The sequence below is a fragment of the Lepidochelys kempii genome, chromosome 10, assembly GCF_965140285.1.
Source record: "Lepidochelys kempii isolate rLepKem1 chromosome 10, rLepKem1.hap1, whole genome shotgun sequence".
NCBI lineage: Eukaryota > Metazoa > Chordata > Testudines > Cheloniidae > Lepidochelys > Lepidochelys kempii.
The window spans coordinates 60120819-60139703 of record NC_136389.1 but is presented as its reverse complement, the minus strand read 5'-3'; the positions used below and the strand labels follow the sequence as shown (position 1 = coordinate 60139703).

The 18885-nt window shown below is 44.3% G+C and overlaps 1 protein-coding gene across 1 annotated transcript in view; it reads right to left on the bottom strand.

Annotated features, from left to right (window-relative positions):
* The window catches only part of NEDD4 (NEDD4 E3 ubiquitin protein ligase), a 128416-nt gene that overhangs the window by 102197 nt on the left and 7334 nt on the right, over positions 1 to 18885 (bottom strand). The gene's annotated exons all lie outside the window — the stretch shown is intronic.

The window sequence follows — 18885 nt, the reverse complement described above, 5'->3', positions numbered from 1 at the left end:
AAAAACCTCTAAGGAAGGAGATTCTACCACCTCCCTAGGTAACGCATTCCAGTGTTTCACCACCCTCTTAGTGAAAAAGTTTTTCCTAATATCCAATCTAAACCTCCCCCACTGCAACTTGAGACCATTACTCCTCGTTCTGTCATCTGCTACCATTGAGAACAGTCTAGAGCCATCCTCTTTGGAACCCCCTTTCAGGTAGTTGAAAGCAGCTATCAAATCCCCCCTCATTCTTCTCTTCTGCAGACTAAACAATCCCAGCTCCCTCAGCCTCTCCTCATAAGTCATGTGTTCTAGACCCCTAATCATTTTTGTTGCCCTTCGCTGGACTCTCTCCAATTTATCCACATCCTTCTTGTAGTGTGGGGCCCAAAACTGGACACAGTACTCCAGATGAGGCCTCACCAATGTCGAATAGAGGGAAACGATCACGTCCCTCGATCTGCTCGCTATGCCCCTACTTATACATCCCAAAATGCCATTGGCCTTCTTGGCAACAAGGCACACTAATAACCTAAAGACGATTAACAGAGAGCAAAGCCAGATCTAGACTAGGAACTTTTGCCAGTAATATCAGTTAGGGGTGTGATTTTAAAAAAAAAATTACATTTGTGTACTGGCAAAAGCCTTAATGTAGACAGTTAAACAGATCTGAGTGCTTTTGCAGGATAGCTTATTTCATTCAGGGGGACTGGTATAAACTATATACTGGCAAAAGCACTCTTACTGATGTAAGTTGAGTCTATACCAGCAAACCATTTTTTAGTGCAGACTAGACCTTAGTATCACTACAGTTTGGTTTGTTAAATTCTAGGTGTTCCTTCAGCGGGGGTGGAAAGGATTGCTCATTATTCAGGGTAGAACAATAACAGCATAATTTAGGAGCTATATATTCAGAACAAAGTTGGCATGCTGTAAGGCTCTGTATATCATAGCATAGGATGCCTTATCAAGTTTAATAGATTAGACCTCTTGGGATGACCTCGGAAACCAACACAATTAGGAATGCTAGAACTGTTCCAATGCCATTTTGGAAGGAGAAGGATTAACAATTCCCTGCTTTGATAATAGCTTTGTAAGTGACCAGTAGTTTGAGACCTCTCTGCTGGACCCACAGATAACTCATGCCTCCCCATGTGGGTGTGTGCGAGAGACAATCTAAAGGGGAGAACACGTGATTGCCCCATATGTCTCCTCTGCCCAGCAACATTACCCCCATCCTGCACCCAGCCCAGGTCCGCTGCCACTCTCCCCACCCAATGTTACCTGAGTGTGGGGGAAGGGGATTCCGTCCTTCTCCCGCTACGCCACACCCTCCCGGCACGTTTGGCTGCTCTACCTGGCAGCCGTGCCCGGGCGGGCTGGACCTGCTTCTCATGCAGCTAAAGTGGCCACCCTGGGTCTCTGCTCTATGTGGTGCAGCAGCTCCCTGAAAGAGCGTGGCTGCAAAGGTGGTGGTGGTGCCCCCACACTCTGCCTCTGCAGACCTGGGCCAAACAAGCTGGAAACATGCAAGAGGGAGCGGACTCCAGCTCACTTGGCCCCTGACCTGGGCAGCCAGGCTCAGGCAGGGGGATGCTGCTACATGGCTAGCAATCACGTGGTGGCCAAAAGCTTTGGTGGCATAAGATTGCCAATGATGACCATAAAATAGTGTGGATCGATATTCACTTTAAGGACCTAGCTAGAAATTGATCCAGGTGATGCTCAATCTGTAAGGGAGCTATGGCCCTTTGGGATTTGCCATGATGGAGTGCAAAAAAAAATTTCCTTCCCACAACCTCAGATTGGGGAACAAGAGATTCCCCCCATTCCCAACTTTACAATGTTTAGAAAGTCACTTTGGGCTAATAACCTTGAAGAGATAATGCTCAAATGGTAGTTTGGTGTGCTCAGCACAGGGAAGAGGGCAAGGACATGTGGTGTGGGTTTTAACCAGGCCACAACTTTTATTAGTCAAATTACATCCATGGTTCCTGCTGGGGGACAGCCCACCAGTCACTCCCACCTCACTGATCCTTTGCCAATTCCCGAGGGTTCCCTCTGCAGGGGCAGCCAATCATCACACTAGGAGGGTCTCTGGGTGCCTCCACTCGCCCACTAGCATCCCTGCCTCTTTCAGGGGTTGAGGCAAGAGGGGACAAAGACCCCCTGCCCCAGCCAGCACTGCCATCAAGTGCATTGGTGAGGTGGTCCCTTATGCTAGTACCCCACCCCCTGGTTTGCATTTGTTCCTAGGGGGTTAGTCACAATGCCCCCATTTTGAAAGGAGATGCCCACTACGTTGCCTTTTTGGATCTGGAGCCTAAACCAGTAAGTTCCTGCAATGGGCACCTGCCAAAAGTTGTGACAATTAAATGACTCAATGGTCTAAACTGTGACCTCTGGGAGGGGGAGAATTCCAGCCCTTCGGTAGCCCAAAACCCCACCCTGAGGTTCTGCTACAAGGCAGGTAAGAAACCCAACCAGCATTGGCCAATCTACTGGTACAGTGAAAAATTCCTTTCCAGCCCCAAAGCAGGCAACAATCACAATCCACAGTGACCTAGATAAGAGAGGGAGGGTGGATAAACTATTGGAAATCAGCAAACAGGAAGTGGCTCTGAACACGACTCCTATCATGGATCTAAATCTCATGCGAAATCCCTCAAGATCTTATGGTGCCAAATCTTGTGAGATCTCAAGCCTACCCCAGAAGTCCGGCTGGAGACTAGAAATCTTGCAGGACCCAGTCTATGCTGTCCTTTTGCCCTCCCCCATTTCAGGAGCCACCAAAACAAACCCCTCACTAGGCTTGGGACCCTCTTTGCAAAGCTGCAACTATATTATGCTATTTTTTGCCTCACCCCCAAGTCTGTTAAACATATTAGCTACAATAGATTTTGGCGCTTAACTCATTTCTATCATCATAAAAACAGAACTACCAGGTATTAGACTTGATAGTTTGTTGAATAGTTCAATGAGGGAGTCTTTAAAAAAAAAAAGCAGCAGAGTGTAATCAGTCAAAAGCTCATGACCTAATACTAGATTAACCTAGTAAATATACAAAGCTAAGTACAGCAGTCTGAATATACTAGACTGTTGGTATGAACAATGTACTCTTTATCAATAAAGCTTCAATACAAGAATTAAAGAATGAATGGCATTTCACATCATGCATATAACAACCCAAGACAAGTCTGAGTTTATGCAATAATTTGATAGGCTTAACAGAGATGAAATTCAACAAATTCCAGCATATACACAGCTTCTCAGAAAAGGAGATAAAGCTTGCACTGAAATTTTTTTAAGTAGTTCAAGTATTTTTTATTCACCTGAATGACTAGGCCTGCACATTACCAGTCTTAATTTTAACACTGGGTGAAGATGCAGTCTCAGAAGATTCTGTAGACCAAAGAACTTTTGAAAGGCACAACCTGTGACAGCATTTTCAAAACTGGAGACCTATTGTAGTCTGCTACTTTGTGTGGTTAAAATGAAGTTTGGTTACATAAAAACGTGGGTGCCAAACATAAAATCCACAAAGGGAATTTAGGCTCCTAATTTGTATTCAGGTTCCTAATGTCCATTGATTTCAATGGACATTATGAGCTTAAGGGGCTTTATGGATTCTGTCCCAAAAGCCAAAATTTATATACAGTACATACAGTTTAATCTTAAAAAAAGGCATAGTAACACCATATCTGCACTGTTAAAACTGGAGGATTAGGCAGTAATAAACACCCACATTCTTCAAAAGCAGATCTGTTGGCCACAGGTAGAGTTCTGTATTGGTCACAACGTGGGCAAGGTAATATCTTTTATTGCACCAACTGTGACCCCAGACCTGAAGAAGAGCTCCATGTGGCTCAAAAGCTTCTCTTTCTCACCCACAAAAATAGGCTCAAAAAAGATAGTACCTCACCCACCTTGTCTCTTTAAAATCCTGGGACAGACATGGCTACAACTACACTGTATTAGTCTCGACAAGTCAGTTGTCCATGATGGTTTCATCCAAGACCAACCTCTTCTGAAAATCTTTAATAGTGGAAAGGAGTGGGAGAGAAGAAGTCCATGATGTGGTAGGATCAAAGGCCAGGTCAACACTACTAAGTTAGGTCAACACAAATCTACTTGCATCAACTTAGTTATACATGTGGCTGCACTTAAATTGGTCTCCCACCTGGTAAGCGGCCAGTTACAGTGAAGCAGTAGCACCACATCTCAGAGCAGCACAGAGCCATGGTCATCCTAGTGAGGTCAACACAGCATGAGTAGACACTGCATTAGTGATGTTGACTAACAGTCCTCCGGCATGAATTCCACAATTCCTCTCTCCCTGCAGTGATAATTCCAGTCACAATCTCCACTGCCCTGGAGTCACAGAGGCTGGATGCCTGTTCTCCTACCAGGACCTCCTTTCAGCTCCCCCCGAGGCTGTGCAAGTACAGCTGTGGCTCACTCACAGAAACAACAACTTTAGGAGTAGATTGAGCAGGGGGATGCTGGCAATGGGGCATGACAGGGATCAGCAGCAATGCAGCATGAAAGTGAAGGAACTATGCTAAGCATACCACAAAGCAAGAGAGAGCAACACAAGACCTGATGCTGTACTGCAGACCTGCTGCTTTCACTATGAACTGCATGCCAATCTTAGCAGTCACCCCATTGGTACCCTGCAGGTGACTGTTGATATTAGGGATGTAAAGCAGTCAGCGGTTAACCGGTAAGCATTACTCTTATCAGTTAACGCAGCCTAACTGTTAACCCCCAACCCTTGGTGGCCCGCGTCTACAAGCCGACCTCAGGAGTGGCCCCCAGCCTGCATCTGCTGGCCAGAGAAGCCCCAACCTCTTTCCATTTAAATCTGTTAACCGATATCATTTTAATTGTTTAACCGATGAACTTTTAAAACAATATTTAAATCCCTAGTTGATGCCTATAACAACAACCCTCCTCCTTGCTGTTCATGGCAGGGAGGAGAGGACAGTGGACTCAAAAAACGCTGAGAGCCTAGAACTATTTGAAACTCCAGAGGAGTCTAGCCAGTCCTGCCAGGAAAGCGCAGATGAGCTCTCTGACAAAGGGGGAGGAAGCTTGGATAAGTGTGTACATGAACTAATCTTTGCAGTGTGTTTTGTTTTGTTTATTTGTTTTCCTTTCCCTCAAACCTTCTCCCCCCTCCATTCTTCCCAGGACCTTTGTCCCCATATAAAAATGGCACTTGGCCTCTTCACAAGTTAAGACAAACTGATTGATTTTTAATTGTTTTACTGGGATAAAAAGTGAGAAAATAAAAGGTTAGAGAATACATTCTAAAAAGAGTTGTACGGCGGTCTTGTTACACAATCCACATTAGGTGAGCATCATGTGCTTGGGTGTAAGTACAACAAACGGAGGTAGAATCAGCCTCCACTTTTCATTTCTTTGGCTTGCTGTGCTATGCAGGGGCCCATGAGAAGTATGCTGTTTATCACAGAGGTGGGCAAACTATGGCCCATGGGCCACATCTGGCCCACAGGACCCTCCTGCCCAGCCTCTGAGCTCCTGGCCCAGGAGGCTAGCTCCCAGTCCCTCCCCTGCTGTTCCCCCTTCCCAGCAGCCTCAGCTCACTGCACCGCCGGCGCAATGCTCTGAATGGTGGGGCTGCGAGCTCCTGCCGGGCAGCGCAGCTGCAGAGCAGCAGCCTGACCCGGTGCTCTGTGCTACGCGGTAGTGTGACTGGCTCCAGCTGGGTGGCATGGCTGCCTGTCCTGGTGCTCTGGACAGCACGGCTATAGCGCTGCCAGCCACTGGTGCTCCAGGCAGCGCGGTAAGGGGGCAGGGAGGCTGGATAGAGGGCAGGGGAGTTTGGGGTGGTAGTCAGGGGGCAGGGAATAGGGGGATTGAATGGGGGCAGGGCAGCTTTAGGACAGCTGGGCTTTGTGCCTCTGTCACCCTCAAGTGAGAGATATCAGCCAAAAATCATTGCTTGTGAGAACAGTGCCAATATATTTACTGTCATTTCCCTGTACCGAGAGAGGGGGCCAAACCATATAGGAACATGTGACATTATTCCCCCCTGCCAGGCCACATTCACCATGGTTTTGAGCTTTAGAGAAGTCTGTAGCAAGGTGCTCCAAAGCTACAGGGTCAATAAGCATTTCTTATTAAGGGTATTTGGGAGAGTCACGTAAAGGGAGTTGAGAGACTTCCCCCCTTTCTGTTGTGACTGTAAATCTAACAGTGTATGTTTTTATCAGCAGCCCCTGGCACTGTGGCCTTGAGGGGTCTCCCCCTGCTCTACAACTGCTGAATGTCTGACCCTGATCAGAATGACAAAGAAGAGGACTAGGAAGGCGATATTCTGTGAGCTCCTTCAAGCCACAGTTGTCTTGGACCATGATCAAAGATCTTAGAGGACCCTTTATTCTCAGTCTTTCCTCCTCTTTTGTATTCTACAGTGGCTGCTGCACTGAGAGTGGGAAATGCACCATGACATAATGGGGTTGCTTAGGCAACACACAAGAGTTGCTGAGCATGGCTGGCCTATAGCCCAAAGATCACACTCAGCAACCTTTGCAGTCATTGAGAACTCCTTGGCTACTGCTCTTTGCACCCCCAGCATTCCACATGGCACTGTGGCGTCTATCCTTACCTCTACCACCACACAGTGGGATAAGAACCTTAGCTACACACATCCAGACCTGTGAAAAAAAAAGATATCACAGGTTGGTGTGTATACAGCCACAATGAACTTCATTGGACTACAGCTTACATACACGGGCATAAAATGTTTACTGTTTATTTCTTTTTCACTCAGGATTGTTGGCAAAAGCTTTTAACCTTGTTTGTTTTTATTTGGATTTTATTGTATGCCAAACAGCAGTTAACAAAACTGAAGTTCTATTTTTAGAAAGCCTAAGTATTTTTATGAGTTCACACCAGGAGTTGTGGAAAAGCAGAAGGCAAAGGCCCAGTGATATTTATGAATGTACTTCAAGCATTATGGAACTCAGCAGCAGGGAAAGACCCTACCAACTCGGGTGACCGCAAGTCCCATTTTGGCCAGGACAGTCCTTTAAGCCCTATCCTGACTTTTTTTTTTTTTTTTTTGGGGGGGGGGGGGGGGCGCAAAAGTCAGCATTTGTCCCATTTGCGCAAGAGCAAATGGGACAAAGACCCACTTTTGTCAAAACAGTACAGTGCAGAGGAATGTGGTGGGGGCGTGTGCATCGATGCCAGCCCCATGCAGGGGGGCAACGCCAGCAACATCAGCCCCAGCCCCACACGTGGGGGGGACAGGCAGGTCTCTGGTGAACAGTGACCCCAGCCCCACATGCAGCTGGAGCCAGACCTGACCTAGCCCCACATGGTGTCCCCATTTTCCCTTCAAGAAATATGGTCACCCTATTACCAACATAAAATCTAAAATACACAAAACACACTGGTGATGGGTTGGATCACAGAAACCCCTTTGGGACTGACACCTGACCTGCCTAGACTACCTTGGAGCCGGTTTTCCCTGCCAGCTTGGGACTTCAGTGCCTTGCCTTGTTTGAGCCAGACATGCTTGCCTGCTGCAAACACAGATCCAAGTCTGAACCATATCCCGCACAAGCTGCAGGCTTAACTGAAAACAGCCTAAGTGCTCCTGTCTCCAGCACTCAGATACCTGACTCTCAATGAGGTCCGAACCCCAAATAAATCTGTTTTACCCTGTATAAAGCTTATACAGGGTAAACTCATAAATTGATAGAGAGATATGCATAGCTGTTTCCCCCCCCCCCCGGTATTAATATATACTCTGGGTTAAATAAGTAAAAAGTGATTTTATTAAATAAAAAGTAGGATTTAAGTGGTTCCAAGTAATAACAGACAGAACAAAGTGAATTACCAAGCAAAATAAAACAAAACATGCAAGTCTAAGCCTAATACAGTAAGAAAACTGAATACAGATAAATCTCACCCTCAGAGATGTTTCAATAGGCTTTTTTCACAGACTGAATGCCTTCCCAATCTGGGCCCAATCCTTTCCCCAATACAGTCCTTTTTCCAGCTCAGGTGGTAGCTAGGGGATTTCTCATGACTGTAGCCCCCTTTGTTCTGTTCCACCCCCTTATATATCTTTTGCACAAAGTGGTAATCCTTTGTCCCTTCTGGGTTCACACCCCTCCTTCTAAATGGAAAAGCACCAGGTTAAAGATGGATTCCAGTTCAGGTGACATGATCACATGCCACTGTAAGACTTCATTACCAATTGCCAGCACACACATATACAAGAAGACTTACAAGTAAACAGAGCCATATACAACCAATTGTCCTTGTTAATGGGAGCCATCAAGATTCCAAGCCACCATTAATGGCCCACACTTTGCATAATTACAATAAGATCTCAGAGTTATATTTCATAACTCTAGTTTCCAATACAAGAATGATACATTCATACAAATAGGATGACCACACTCAGTAGAGTATAAGCTTTGTAATACCACCTTACAAGAGACCTTTTGCATGAAAGATATTACAGTTACATTATATTCACACTCATTAGCATATTTTCATAAAATCATATAGAACGTAACGTCACTATTTCACAGAAAAAACAGAACTCTACTGTGGCTGACTAGTAAAGTGCTCTTTTAAAGCCTCCCTCAGCCACAGAGCTCCACGGTTGGCTCTTCTAATCGGGACTGGTGCAACCACTAGGCAAAGTAGGTGGCCGCCTAGGGTGCCAAGTGGTTGGGGGTGGCCAAAAGTGCACTCTGGGGAGGTGGTGGAGCGGAGGTGAGCTGAGGTAGGGGGGTGCAGCACGCAGGGGAACCGCTCCCCACCCCAGCTCACCTCTGCTCCGCCTCCTCCCCTGAGCACGCCGCCCCACTCTGCTTCTCTCCCTCCCAGGCTTGCGGCGCCAAACAGCTGATTGGTGCCACAAGCCTGGGAGGCGGGAGAAGTGGAATAGTGGCGGCGTGCTCAGGGAGGAGGCGGAGCAGAGGTGAGCTGGGGTGGGGAGCTGCCGCATGGCTCCCCAGGCTGAGGGGAAGAAGGGGGGGGGGGCAGGGAGCTGCCGCACGGCTCCCTGAGCCGGCAAGCACACGGTGGAAGTTTCACCTAGGGTGCAAAACATCCTTGCACCGGCCCTGCTTCTAATGGCCCTCCGGCTGTTCCAATTCAGCACACAGCAGGTCAACCTCACCCTCCACCCTGGAGCAGCTTCCCTCCTTTGCCAATCAGATATTAAGCAGTATACAACATGCAACTACAAGCAGTGGGATGTTTTTCCTCACAGGGATCAAATCTAGTGAATAAAAAACTCCAGCATTCCTCCATCTACCAAAAGTACATTCAACTGTTATTCTACACTTGCTGAGCCAGTAGCTAAATCATTCTTTGGTGCCTGTTAAGATGGCCAGAATACAGCTTCATGAGCCAAGGGAGCAAGAGGTAGGCTGGGTCCCCCAGAATCACTACTGGCATTTCAGTATCACCAGTAGTAATCCAGTGGCGAGGAAAGACTGTGCCAACTGGCAACTTTCTGAACAGTCGTGTGTTCTTAAAGATGCAAGCATCATGCACCTTCTCTGATCAGACTGCACTGAAATCAGAGAAGCACTTCCTGTGATCTTTTAGCACTTGCAGAACCACAGTAAAGTAGCCCTTTCTATTGTGGCAATGCAGGCAAAATAGGGATCCGTCCTCTCTATTGCCCCACCACAGTCCAGGAACTCCACTGCTGCAAATCCATCCACTGTTTCCTGTACATCGCCAAGAATCATAGTCCTGCATAACTGGAGACAATTAGTGGCCTCACACACATGAATCAGAATGGCCCCCACTGCAGATTTTCCAATTCCAAAGTGACGGGCCACTGACCAGTCGCAATCCAATGTTGCAAGCTTCCAGAGTGCAATCGCCACATGCTTCTCCATTGGAAATGCTGCTCTCAATTCTGATGATCCTGCACTGGAGGGCTGGGGGAAGCTTGGTACATAGCCCCAGGAACGTGGACTTTCACACTCCTGCAGCCACTGCTCATCATCCCAAACTTGCATTACAATGCAATCCCAGAACTCAATTCTCCTTTCTTGGGCCCAGAAATGGTGCTCCACCATGTGGAACTGCTTTGTGAATGTGTTCAGCAACCCAGCATTGTATTTCACCTGTCCATCAGCATCCAGTTACTGTGCTGAAATATCTCTGCGTCATCCTCATTGTGATCCCAACTGTAGCAGTACTCCCTTAGGTTGTGCAAATACTGCAGAATCATGCATTAGCAATGCAGAGAAGAACTGGTGCTGAGCTGTGCAAGCTCCAAGCTTCTGTCAGAGAGTTGGCAGACACTGCAAAGCACCATTTCTCATTTGTATGGGTTGGATTTCACTGAGGTTGGTATTAGGACCTAAGTGTATATACAGATCCATAGACCATGAGTGTGAAAGGAATTTGGCACTCTTCACAAAATAAATTTGAATTTCCTATCTTTAGAAACCATGCAAATCCAAGAGTCAGCATAAACTGATCTACACACAAAAAATAGGACTAATATAGAATGCTATTTGGAGAAGGCTTACTTTGCTATTATGCTTATAATATACTTCTACCAACTTAAAATAAATATTCCACACCTCAACTACTTTCAGTCTGTTGGCAAAACCCACATTAAAAATGGTTTTAACAAATCAAGTACTGACAGGTTTTTTTCATACTTCAAAACTACTGAGCTGTTTTAACTAAAGCTTTCTAAAACAAAAGGAGTACTTGTGGCACCTTAGAGACTAACAAATTTATTAGAGCGTAAGCTTTTGTGAGCTACAGCTGAAGTGAGCTGTAGCTCACAAAAGCTTATGCTCTAATAAATTTGTTAGTCTCTAAGGTGCCACAAGTACTCCTTTTGTTTTTACAGATACAGACTAACACGGCTGCTGCTCTGAAACCTTTCTAAAACAAGTTCATCCTGAGGCTGACAGCAAACATGGAAGATATCAGCCTACACAGTTAAAGCTGGGCAGCATTATAAGCAAATGAAAAACTTATGATAAGAAGCGTTAGGCAACCTTAACTACAGATGAAGCTACTAGCTCAGCTTATCAGAATACTGACTACCTTTATACCATGAAACAGCTGAACATTGTATGGGATGCTTGTTGATCAGATGCTAGAGACCTCTAACTGGTCAACAAAGGCAATTCTAAACAGTCAGCTATACTAGTAAAGGGAATAGCTTATATGTGGATAGAAGTAAACACAACTTTCAAATTTTACCAGGTCATGTGACTAACTCAACAATTAGAAGCTGTACAATATGTGAGTTAATGGCTCACCACCAAAACATGATAGTCATGAAGATGCCATGCTTCATGTTGGAAGTTTAGTAGCACCCAGGTCTAAACTCGTAAAACAAATGCTGATACAGGTCTCGTTTCAGACACTGAACATTCTTGCAGTACCTGTAGTGACAGCAATTAGTGTTGGCAGGTATCGGAAGTATTTTGCAATACAGATAAAGATTATTTTCAGCTATTAACTTTCAGAAGAGAAAGAGTCAGAGAGCAGTAGCATGGGAGGAAAAAAAAACAGTAACGCATCTTTCAGCACCAGTCACAGCATATTTATTCCTGATATCTGTTAGAGAGCTATTGTACTGTTTTGACTAAAGCAGCAAGAGGAATTTATCGAATTAAGCATTCAATTAAGCAGAAGGCATTTGCTATGCAGAACATAATATTTGAGAATGCTCCTCAAATCCAGGCAGCAACTGGCACACAAGATATGCTGACTATCAAGCTGAATATATTTTGAGGACAATCACTGGAAGGGTCAGAGGTATTAAATCCCCCAAGTAGAAAATGGAATTGGTGAATAATAAGTTAAGTCAAGTCTACTCTTAGCAAAGCTGTAGAACAGTGGGTTCTCAATGAGGAGTATGTGTACCTCGGCAGGTACATCAACTCATGCAGGTATTTACCTAGTTTTACAACAGGCTAAGTCAATACAAACTAAAATTTCATACAGACAAAATGAGAAAGTAAGCAATTTTTCAGTAATAATGTGCTGTGACACTTCTGTATTTTTATGTCTGATTTTGTAGGCAAGTAGTTTTTAAGTGAGGTTAAACTTGGGGTATGCAAGACAAATCAGATTTCTGAAAGGGCTTCGGTAGTCTAGAAAGGCTGAGAACCACTGCTCTACAAAAATACCATTAGCTATTCCAGTGACTATGAAGACTCCATGTCACTGTAAGTGCTCTTTGGCCCATCTTGATTCAACAGTATTCTGTAGCAGAGTTGGAATTTGCTATCCACATTAGTGTGCATTCTTCATCAATAGCTACTGAGAGAAACTGAACCCGTAACTACTACCTTTGTAGTGATGACTACAGTGTATTGATAGTTATAAACCCTGACAGGCATTTAAATGTCACAGCATATATACCATCATTGTTTTCTAGACATGTCTAAGTAGTAAAATGGGTATAATGTTTGACATTAAAGATGGGTTTTAAAAAGTTTTAAGTACAGAATAGAATACGTTCAAGAAAAAGGCTGTACCAGGGGTTACATATTAGATGAGCCTCTAAAAAGAGCAGGTATTTCATCTAGCATCATGCTTTTAACTCAGAGTGCAACTTTTTTACAGCTTTGCTTTCTCAATACTCCTACTACCGAAGGAATTCACACAAGGTATTATAAGCCATCTAGAGCAGAATAGGGAATTTGGTTTGAAAACATTTAAAATCTAGCATAAGTTATTCAAGCAGTTTTAAAGAAGATCAGTGTTTAATGTTGGCTATTCTACATCATCCTTTTCAAAATTTAAAATGTCTAAGTCTTGCACTGATCTTAGCTGGTAATGAAACAATGGCTTGGGGTGAAAACATCCTGCTATTCTTTTGTTCTAATCACATTCTTATTTTCCCCTATTTGCATAGGTCAAGAAACAGTCACCACTAAACTTAGCCAACAAATGCAGTTTCAAAACAGTATTCAAATAAAGGATGTTACAGCAAATCAAACAGCGCAGTAATTAATCAAAAGCATGACAGACTACATATTAAAGTCAATATGATGTGAATTATTAAGATCTTCAGTCTGCACACAGTATAAATTAAGAGCATAGCAGCCAAGACCCAAGTTATTCCACTTTGCTATTTTTCTGATGTGCGAGTACTGAAAGCTCAAGTGAGAAAACATACTAACAATTTAAAAGTTCACATTAAAGTCTGATGGAGAGCACAACAGAATAAACTGAGTTAGATGATCATGGAAATTGGGGTGCTGGTGAGGGGAAGAGAACAGAATCTAGACTTGAGAAGTGTTCTGTGTACTGCAGTACATAAGGATAGTCAAAGAGCTGCAGAAAAAGATGACAAGAAGAAGAGAATGAACTAAGAATTCAAGAGCTGGCTTTACACAAGCTATGTTTTGGGTAAGTAGATGCGGTGATCTCTAAAGGAGAGAGACAATTTGCCTAATTTCATGAAGTCATAACTTTGCAAGACACTAAAATTCATGGATTTAGGACACTGGATTTATGACTTATTACAACAATCTGCAAACCCACTAACCCCCTTTTTGTCCTATGACTGTAGAGATTTTAATACGTATTGTAAGAGACCATTCAAGGTGAACTACTTATGTTAAACAATCTCTTCCACCTTGTGTTTAGCGGTGATACAGAGTACCTTTCCCTGGCAGGGAGTGTCTCAGGGACGCTTCAGCTCAAACATCTATACGGCAATTTTATGGTCCCACAATCCCAAGTCAGCTGACCTGGGCTCAGACTCTGTGCCACTTTAAAAAAAAAAAGAAGACCATTACACTATAGACACTGTGTAAGTGCGAAAATGTCTCTTTCACCAACAGAAGTTGTTCCAATAAAAAGGTATTACCTCATCTATCTTGTCTCTATGAATCGCTAAACACCATTATGAAATGGCATGACAGAAATGCACCAAGTCTAAGATCACAGTATGGCATGAGTTACACTCATTTATTGCTAGCATAAAAACCTTTTTACAATATTAATTTATGGAGTGCCTTTTCCAGCATGCTTCCCAAACCAGCATTCTACCACTCTTAATCTATCCAACACTTAATCTGTAAGGAGCTTGCATTTTGAAAATGAACACAGAAATCACAGATTAATAAGTGCCATCACTCCATAGAAATTTCCAAGCCTAAGAACAGTTAGCAAATGTTTCAACTTTGTTTCCCATCAGCAGCCAGAGGAAATGTATTCGTAGCAACTAGATGATTACTGGAAATGAGAGAATCAGGAAGCAGAGTTCTGAATCTTCTATACACACAGAAACATCCCTGGAGTTAAAGGTGACATAGATCAATGAGATTGGGTACACATCTTATTTGCTTCTGTATTATCTATAAACACCTGGAAGTCTCCCTCAACCTTCCTTCCAAAAGCATTATTGAGTTTTGTCTAAGTATTTGAATGAAGCTCTTCTCTATCTCAGTGCACTCAGTGACTAGAAAATTAGTGAAGTAATGGTATTACAAAATTTGATGCTGGAAGCTGAGCAACCGAATGGAGGAGGAATTTTTATTCAAGTGTTCAACAATATGCATCTGAAATGAGTGACTGTTCAAGAGAAACTGTTAGAATTAGCAACTCAGTTAAGGTGAAGCTCAATAATACAGGTTCAGAAATTCTCCCCTCAAGTAGTCTTCAGCAAAATCAAGAACAACTATACTTAACATTCTAGATTTGTCCAAACTTTAAAAGAAAATAAGAATTTAGATATTTATACATCAGAAAGCAGCAAAAGGCAATGGGCACAAGCCAACTTCTATAAAAATGCTGAGATCACCGAATGCTAAAAGCAGATGTACTGGTGACCCAAGACATAATTTGACCAACTCCCTAGCTCCACAGACAGACCACCTGTACCTGATAACAAGTGTCAGCAATGGGTGCAGCTGAACTAGCGTTAGAACACATGGCATTATTTTTAAACCCATTTCATCATTTAAGAAATGACTACTGAGCCCTCCTTACACAAGTTTTTGTTGTTGTTTTTACACTTTTCCACCAGTAGGATCATTACTGCAGCCATTTATGTGTTTAAACATAGTGTCATTCAGTCTTGCTCTGAACAGGGTTTAAGACAATGTAGTTAAAAAGAAAAAAACCAACACACATTAGTGGCCACCTGGAGCCTTCACTACACCAGTGGAAAATTGTTGCCAAGCAGCTCTAGTGTAGTATCATAATTTTAAACCTCATTCCACACACGTGACATGTAAGGGAGCAAGATCATTTGACCCACCTGTGAAAAAGAAATCAACAGCTAACAGTAAAGGGCAGAAATTGAGTACTACATCAGACTGAAATTGATGAAATGCAATTCAACAATGTTACCTTAGCTGGAATTTCACCAGAAAGCCAGGGTTCACATCTGCTTTTTCAAACAAACAAAAAAAACCCAAAAAACATGTTTGTAAAAGACTCAAGGTCTTTAACTCGAGCTTAGTGATCTTGAGCATTTAAGTCTCATCTGAAAGACAACATTTTCAAGAGAAAAATGTCCCTTTACACCATACTGAGCCAATGCTTTAGTAATTACTATCAGGAAAGGGTAACAACTCACTAATTTAACCTAATGCTCCCTGAAGGTCTCCTAATCAAGCATAAACTGCTTAGCTTGCAAGATCTGACAGTGTAATACTACTTTTCCATTACAATCAATAAATGCAGTGGTAGGGTGAAGAAAGGTAATCAAGCCAAAGAAAGCTTCACCTGAAGGTGAGCATTCCACTGTTATGTCTGAGCAACCTTAAGCATGAATTACTTTTGCCAGGGCAAAGTAGTTTTGTAGGGTCCAGTTCAGGTCCCTTATCACATGCCTATGACAGTACCCTCCACCTCAGCCACCCCATATCTGGAGGTCTACTCCCATGGGCATACACAGCTAATATATCTGAGAGACTCTGCATCTTCTTGGAATCCTTCTCTACAGATCATCCACATCTTCCCCATTAGAAAGGGCCACGATGCCAGCAAGAGAGCCAAAGGATAAAATTGGGAAGCCTCATGACTACAGCTTACCAGAATCAGATAGGACTAAAGATGGGAAATCTGACCTGCCAGCCAAAGTACCATTCTAGATGTGCATATGGTCCAAGGCCCTCTAAAACTGCACAAGCCGTATAGGCATAAGATAGTCACCACATAGCAAAGTCTTACAAATGGAATGGCATCAGTGTGTCTTGAGCCATGCCAGTAACAATGTCAGCTTTCTTTAATAAGTTTTGATAGACTATGCCATTAAACCAGGGGTGGCCAACCCGCGCCTGAGAAGGAGCCAGAATTTACCAATGTGCATTGCCAAAGAGCCTCAGTAACACATCAGCTCTACCCTGCCCTCAGTGTCTCCCATCCACCAGCAGCACTGCTGATCAGCACCTAACCCTCCATCCCTGCATCTCCCACCCGCTGCGATCAGCTGTTTTGTGGTGAATAGGAGGCTCGGGGAGGGGGAAGAGGAGGAAGGGCACAGGGGAAGGAGTGGAGTTCTTGGGGGAAGGAGTGGAGTGAGGCCAGGGGCAGAGCCAGGGGTTGAGCAGTGAGAACCCTGTAGCACATTGGAAAGTGGGCACTGTAGTTCCAGCCCTGGAGTTGGCACCTATGCAAGGAGCCACATATTAACCTCTGAAGAGCAGCAGGTGGCTCCAGAGCCACAGATTGGCCACCCCTGCATTAAACAATAGAAGATTAAACAAGATCCTTAACAAAAATGAAACGTAGTGACCAACATTTTTCCAAAACTTCCAGTGCCCGGTGAACGGACTTAGTACCAAAGGGCAAAGATTACACAAAAGTGATCCTTATTTCCTTAACTTTTGCATGCAGCTGCACTTTGAAATGATGATGACTCATAGCTTTGTATTCCCTTGTATAAATTGAACATTTCTGCACTTAATCAGTGCAGGCCCCACGGTTCCTGATGTTTTCTCTCTCTCTCCAGTGTTACCTCTGAAATAGGACTAAAAAAAATTGTTTTTTAAGATCCCAATGTCTCCCATCATCATTTAATCAGTAGTCCAGAGTAAGGGCTATAAATCAAATTATTTTAAAATAATCATAGCTAAGAAGGTGGCCTATAACAAGCTATGATGCTATGTAGATATTTAATTCAATGCTACAAGTATGAATTGTTGTAGGTAACTCAAAAAACAGTTTGATAACCCATTTGTGGCTCCGTCGTCACTAATTCTGAACTAGAATAGCAAGCCATGGAATCCTATGCATCTACTTCCATGCTATTGCATAAAGTATTTTTACATAGCTATATTGTAAGCTTTCATCTCAGGTTCCAATGATATGTTCACCACATGAACTTAACACCTCCAACTGTTGTGAAGTTTTTAACTTCACTTGAGACTTGAATGATAGTTAACTGAACAAGGCTGTAATAACAACGTCAATAGAAACACTCAGGTTTTAGTTCTAGTGTCAGAACACCACCACCAAACCATTACAGTCTTCTTTTTAAAATATGACTGTTTCTCTTGTGAAACAGGAGTCATGTCCATGTTTAAGTTTTCTTACCACAAAAAATGCCCATGTGGATTTCGTTTTTACAAGGAAGAGCTCCTACCCAGTCAGCTTCAATGGCAATCTCAGCCAAGCTCAGAAAAGCTTGTAATTAATAAGCATCTCATCAGTAAGAAATACTGACTGGTTTGTATTAAAATAACAGTAACTCATGAATTCATCTTCCTTCATAGGAAGAAAGACTATTTTATAACATTACCTACATTTATTAAATTCTCCTCTTTTAGTTTGTAATATTTGCCACTAACAGGTATGGACTGAATCGTCTCACTAAAGGTCTACTGATGCTTATAATTCTTTACTCTTAGTTCTGCAGTGAAATTGCCCCTAACTCTAATCCTTAGCTGCATAATTATAGCTTTTTGCATTATTTATAAAGAATGATTGTCCAGGCATTTTAATCAAATGGTCCCAATTAATCAGATGTTCAGATCCGAGTGAGGTAAATAAGGTGCTGGAGCCGAGGTGAGCAAACTTTTTGGCCCGAGGGACATATCTGGAAATAGAAATTGTATGGCAGGCCACGAATGCTCATAAAATTGGGGTTGGGGTGTGGGAGGGGGTGCGGGCTCTGTTGGGGGTGCAGACTCCAGGGTGGGGACAGAAATGAGGAGTTCAGGGTCCGGGAGGGTAGGGTAGTTGGGGTTTGGGGGGTGAGGGCTCCAGCTGGGGGTGCAGGCTCTGAGGTGGGGCTGGGGATGAGGAGTTTGGGGTGCAGGAGGGTGCTCTGGACTGGGACCAAGGGGGTTCAAAGGTCAGGAGAGGATCAGGGCTGGGGCAGGGGTGCAGGCTCCAGCTTGGGGTGCAGGCTCTGGGGTGAGGTTGGGGATGAGGGGTTTGGGGTGCAGGAAGGTGCTCCAGGGTACGATCAAGGGGTTCAAGAGGAGGCACAGGTAGAGGCTCAGGGGTGTAGGCTCCAGGTGGTGCTTAACTTAAGGGGCTTCCGGAAGCAGCGGCCATGTCCCCACTGCGGCTCCTACGCCACCCCATCTGCAGGCACCACCCCTGCAGCTCCAATTGGCCGCTGTTCCTGGCCAATGGGACCTGCAGGGGCGGCGCTTGGGGCGGGGGCAGTGTGCAGAGCAGAGCCCCCTGGCTGCCCCTCCACATAGGAGCCTGAACAGGGCCATGCCATTGCTTCCGGAAGCACTGTGGTGCAGCCCCCGACCCTACTGCCCGGCTGGAGCGCCAGAGGGGGGCCATGCCACTACTTCCAGAAGCAGTGTGGAGCAGACCCCGACCCTGCGCACCAGCTGGAGTGGGGAAAGCCCGAGACCCCGCTCACCAGCGGGAGCTTGAGGGCTGGCTTAAAACGGCTGGCAGGACGGATCTGGCCAGTGGGCTGTACTTTGCCCA